This window comes from Neomonachus schauinslandi, chromosome 6, assembly GCF_002201575.2.
Source record: "Neomonachus schauinslandi chromosome 6, ASM220157v2, whole genome shotgun sequence".
Lineage (NCBI taxonomy): Eukaryota > Metazoa > Chordata > Mammalia > Carnivora > Phocidae > Neomonachus > Neomonachus schauinslandi.
The window spans coordinates 16313779-16319659 of NC_058408.1; positions in this window are offsets into that span (position 1 = coordinate 16313779).

Consider the following 5881-nt stretch of genomic DNA (forward strand, 5'->3'; position numbering starts at 1 on the left):
GTGTGTGTGTGTGTGTGTGTGTGTGTGTGTGTGTGTGTGTGTGTGTGGACATCTTCTTTATCCATTCATCTCAATGGACATCTTGGCTCCTTCCATAGTTTGGCTATTGTGGACATTGCTGCTATAAACATCAGGGTGCATGTACCCCTATGGATCCCTACATCTGTATCTTTGGGGTAAATACCCAGTAGTGCAATTGCTGGGTTGTATGGTAGCTCTATTTTCAACTTTTTGACATTGTAGCTGCACCAGCTTGCATTCCCAGAGTGGCTGCACCAGCTTGCATTCCTATCAACAGTGTAGGAGGGTTCCCCTTTCTCTGCATCCCCACCAACATCTGTCATTTCCTGACCTGTTAATTTTGACCATTCTGACTGGTGTGAGGTGGTATCTCATTGAGGTTTTGATTTGGATTTCCCTGATGCCGAGCGATGTTGAACCATTTTTCATGTATCTGTTGGCCATTTGGATGTCTTCTTTGGAAAAATGTCTGTTCATGTCTTCTGCCCATTTCTTGATTGGATCATTTGTTCTTTGGGTGTTGAGTTTGATAAGTTCTTTATAGTTTTTGGATACTAGCCCTTTATCTGATATGTCATTTGCAAATATCTTCTCCCATTCTGTAGGTTATCTTTTGATTTTGTTGACTGTTTCTTTTGCTGTGCAAAAGCTTTTTATCTTAAAGTCCCAATAGTCCATTTTTGCCCTTGCTTCCCTTGCCTTTGGCGATGTGTCTAGGAAGAAGTTGCTGCTGCTGAGGTCGAAGAGGTTGCTGCCTGTGTTCTCCTTTAGGATTTTGATGGATTCCTGTCTTACATTTAGGTCTTTCAACCATTTGGAGTCTAGTTTTGTGTGTGGTGTGAGGAAATGGTCCAGTTTCATTCTTCTGCATGTGGCTGTCCAATTTTCCCAACATCATTTGTTGAAGAGACTGTCTTTTTTCCATTGGACATTCTTTCCTGCTTTGTCGAAGATGAGTTGACCATAGAGTTGAGGGTCCATTTCTGGGCTCTCTATTCTGTTCTATTGATCTATGTGTCTGTTTTTGTGCCAGTACCATACTGTCTTGATGATTATAGCTTTGTAATAGAGCTTAAAGTCTGGAATTGTGATGCAATTATTATTATTTAACTGAAGAAGTCAGGAAAATTCCTTCTAAAATCTGAAAAGGAAGTTTTCAGAAATGAACCAGCTGGCCAAACAGAGTGAGACCATAACAATGTCAGTAGCAGAGCAGCATTTTAGATCCAGAAAGCCTTCCCTAAATAATGTGCATATTACTATTTATAGTTAAATACTGGGATAGCCAGTGAACCTTGAGAATCAGAGAGCATGCTTTTGGCTGCTAGGATAGAAAACCCAAACCCAAACTTCCTTAAATAGTAAAGATACATATTAAAAAACAAATTGGCTTAAGACAGTCCTGCTACTCTTTATTGCTACTTGAAAAATATTCCCTGCTCGGTGGGAAGCCTGAATCTCCCTCTCCTACTCCCCCTGCTTGTGATCCTGCTCTTCGCTATCTCTCTCTCTGTCAAATAAATAAATAAAATAAAAACATCTTAAACAAAAAAAAGAAATGAAACCAAGATAAAACAGAAATTGGAGTGTCTATATGTTAATTTGATTGTAATATTTAATTTATTTTCCCTGGAGATTTAAAAAATGTAATGGTCACATAGAATCTGTCTTACGGAAGATGAAAATAATGTATTCCTCCTCTTTTTACTTTTTCCTCTTTGGATAGAAATTCCATTGAGGGAAAACCATATTTTATATAGTTTTGGTTTTTTTTTTTTTAAAGATTTTATTTATTTATTTGACAGAGAGAGACACAGTGAGAGAGGGAACACAAGCAGAGGGAGTGGGAGAGGGAGAACAGGCTTCCCGTGGAGCAGGGAGCCCGATGTGGGGCTCAATCCCAGGACCTTGGGATCATGACCTGAGCCGAAGGCAGACACTTAACGACTGAGCCACCCAGGTGCCCCTATATTTTTGGTTTTTAATTGTTTTATAGTGTGTAGTGAGAAACTATATACTTATCAAAATATAATAAAATTTAAAAATTTTAATTCTGATTTTCAGAATAACTTCACTATAGTGTATTCCAGCTCACTATGAAATGAAAATCATTTTTAGTGGGGTGACAACATACTCATATTCTAATCTTTTGTTTTTAAACTTGTTATTGTTAAACAGTTAACAAGCTTTTAAACTTGTTAAACAGTTATTATTACATGAAAGGGGATGCTGAAGTTTCCTGGAGGAAAAAAAAACAACAACACTAACCTTTTAAAAACTAATTTTAATCCTTGACTATTTGAGCTGTTTTGAGAGAACAGCAGAAATTTTAAACTAGCCAAGAGAAAAACAAAACAACAAAAACTAATATCAGCTGAAGCAGAAGGTTCTAATTCATTGGAACTTATTTATTATATGCTTGAGAGATTCTGTGAGCTGCACAAAGCTGAGTATTAATACATGGGCAAGCACAAGACAGACAAGGCAGATGTTGCATTAACCAAAACTCTCTGGAATTGGAGAGCAGCTGTGAGGTTTGAGATGGCCATTCTGGCACATAATTTATGCAAGGACCAAAATAGATACTACTCTACATTAAAAATAATAATAATAACATAAAAAGAAGGACACTTAAGGAGAAAAAAAGCTAAATTGCATTGTAAGACCTAGCTAAAATCAAATTATATCCCCTTAACAATGGAGTAGTCAATCATAATATATGAGAATTAAGATTTTCCCCAGGCAATAAACCCTAAATTCCCAGAGTCAATTGAAATGTAAATCACCTAGCCATCATTTTAAATCTAATATATCTTCATTAACCTAAAAGTATAGCTAGCCAATGCAGAGTCCATCTCAATCATAATTCAGAATAGTGCTATTAATTCACAAATGACTTCTAAATTCTCATCTGTCTGGAGAATTAAGACCCTGACAGCTCTAACATTCCATATAGTAGGCTGCATGCTATAATGGAAAGAGAATCTGGCAGAACCAGATTCTCTTAACATCATTAGTTACTGAAGAAGTTTTTTGGGATAAAGTCTTTCAAATTTCCTAACCCTCAGTTTCTTCAACTCTAAAATGAGAATATCCATTTTGGTTACTCATCTATGTTCTACTCCTCCCTCTTGAACCCACACTGGTTAGTCTTCCATTTCTATCTCTCCACTGAGAGAGTTCTTGCCAAAGTAACTAATCACCTTTGTACTACTACATCTGGTGATCAGATCTCCATCCATATTTCACATGATTGTCAGCAACATTTTACAGAGTGTACTCGTTGAACTTGTCTTTCTGGGACACCAGTCTCTTGGTAGAACTCCTAGTGCATTGGTTACTCTTTCTCACTCTCCTTTCAAATTCTTTTCTTTATTCTAAAATAAAAAAAAATACAAAGACTCTTCAAATTGAGTGCTACAATACATGTTTTTTTGTATTTTGAGAACATGTAAAATATCTGAGGGTTTCATTGCCTGCAGTCTAATCAGTTAGCTTGCCACAGTTTAGTGTATATTGATAGAAAGCATAAGAATCCAGTTTATTACTCACAGCAATAGTAGTAGCCAAAGTACCATTGTTGGGTCAGTCTCCCTAGCCTGATTCCTCCAGGGTCATGTGATAAAAGCTAGCTGCTGAGTATGCATACAATAGAGTATGCATACTCAGCATACTCCTAGCAAGTAACAGGAGAGGAACGCTGATATAGGGAGCCTGATCTTATATGGGAGGCTGTAAGCCCATCTGTCCATCCTCCTTTCCAGAGAGACATCATCTCTATTACCCTGATAATATAAGGATATATGCAACTCTTGATGGAGATAACTATTTTTATTATTTTGGAATGTTACAAAGTTTATTCAAGGTGTGGGGGGGGAGATCCTTATCTTTAGTATCCTGGGAAACTAAGCAAAACAAATCTTTGGTGAGGAAGATATTTCTATCTTCCCTGCCTGCTTGCTTATACAAAAATACTTGGAAATGCCACTGGGAGCAAATTAGTTGTTAATGTCTACACGTGAGAACCCGATGGAAAACTGTCTCCCAAAACATAAACTTATTTCCTTTTTAAATAATGAAACTGTTGTTTGCTTGTCTTGATTTGGCTTTGCCATTGAAGTTAGTATTACTTTTGATGATTTAGAGTTTAGAATAGTTTCCAATTCATATTGGAGTATTCCACAATAGTATCTATATCTTTTTCACTTTGCAATACTTTCATTTAAAGGAGTGAGAAAGAAGTAAAGTCTATAGTGACTATCCAAACACTGAAAACCACCTGTGGATATTACCATATAGCATTTAAATAATGCAACATTTGGATCTCCTAGCAAGTTTAATAATGTCATACAAAATTACTTGAGGAAATTGTCAATTTAAAGACATTATTCTCCCCAAATACATTACTTCTTAGAACACTACTCAGGGTTTGCAAAAGGTATGCTATGCCCTTAAACTTATTAAAAGTTATTTTATGTGCAAGACTGTTTCCCTGTTAGCAACAGACAGAACCAAACACACACATATAAAACATGGCACCTGCTATGAGCAGAGTGACTGCTTCTCTCCTACATGTTCTTGATTCAGTTCATACAGGTATTGGCCTTAAATTTTATGGCCATATGTTAGTGCTTTCTGTTTTTTCTCCACAATTTGATATTAGTGGATTTCTTCACATTTTGTCTTTATGTTGATTGGTAAGCTTTCATACTTTTAGAATTATAATACATTTTTTCAATCTTTCAATTGATTTTTTTCTCTAATTTCTGGACTTGAAAAATATAATACTTTGTCAGGATTACTGAGAAGAAATTTCTGTACAGAAATGCTACCCTACCCCAGGGTTGAAAAGATTTTCTCTTACATTTTCTTCTAGAAGTTGTATGGTATTAGCATTTGCATTTAATCTTATGATCCATTTTTTTATTATCATACAGTTTTGGAGGTCACATTCCAAATGAATCTCACTAGGCTAAAATCAAAGTGCTATGAAGGTTTTTTTTTTATTCCTTTAGAGGAGAATTCATTTTCTTACCTTTTCCAGCTTCTGAAGGCTGCACACATTCCTTTGTTCATGGCTTCTTTCCATGTTCAAAGCCAAGAATGACTAGTCAAGTCTTGCTTACATTCATCACTCTGATGTTACTCGTATGCTTCTGTCTTCCACATTTGAGGACCCTTGAAATTACACTGGACCAATCCAGATAATCCAAGATAATCTCATTTTAAAGCCAATCCAGATAATCCAAGATAATCTCATTTTAAAGCCAGCTGATAATTAAGGTAATTTTAAGTTAATAATTATGTTAGTTTTATGTATAGCACAGGCAAATATTTTGATATTCATTTCTTTCCATACAAATATCCAGAGTTTCAGTACCATCTATATGAATAAGGTAAAACATATGCAAATCTTAAAGTCTTATTTTCTGAATTACTGAATTTTGGTATTCTGAATTGAATTTCCACATAAATTTGAGAATCAGTTTGTTAATGTCACAAAAAATGTTCAAATTTTTATTAGGGTTGAATTTTATCAATAGATTAATTTGCGGAAAATTGGTATCCTAATAATACTAAGTTTTGCAATTGATGATGGCATATCTTTTCATTTGGGTCTTCTTCAATTTCTCTCAGCAGAGTTCTGTTCTGTTCAATGAAAAGGTTTTTCATAATTGTTAAATTTATTCCTAAGTATTTTATACTCATGAAGCCAATGTGAAATAAATAGCTTACAATTTTATAATTGTTTGATTCTTGTATAAAAAAGCAGTCAATATTACAAAAACAACTAATTTTTATATATTAAAGTTTTATCCTATGACATTACCAAATTCACATATTAGTTCTGGAGGGTTTT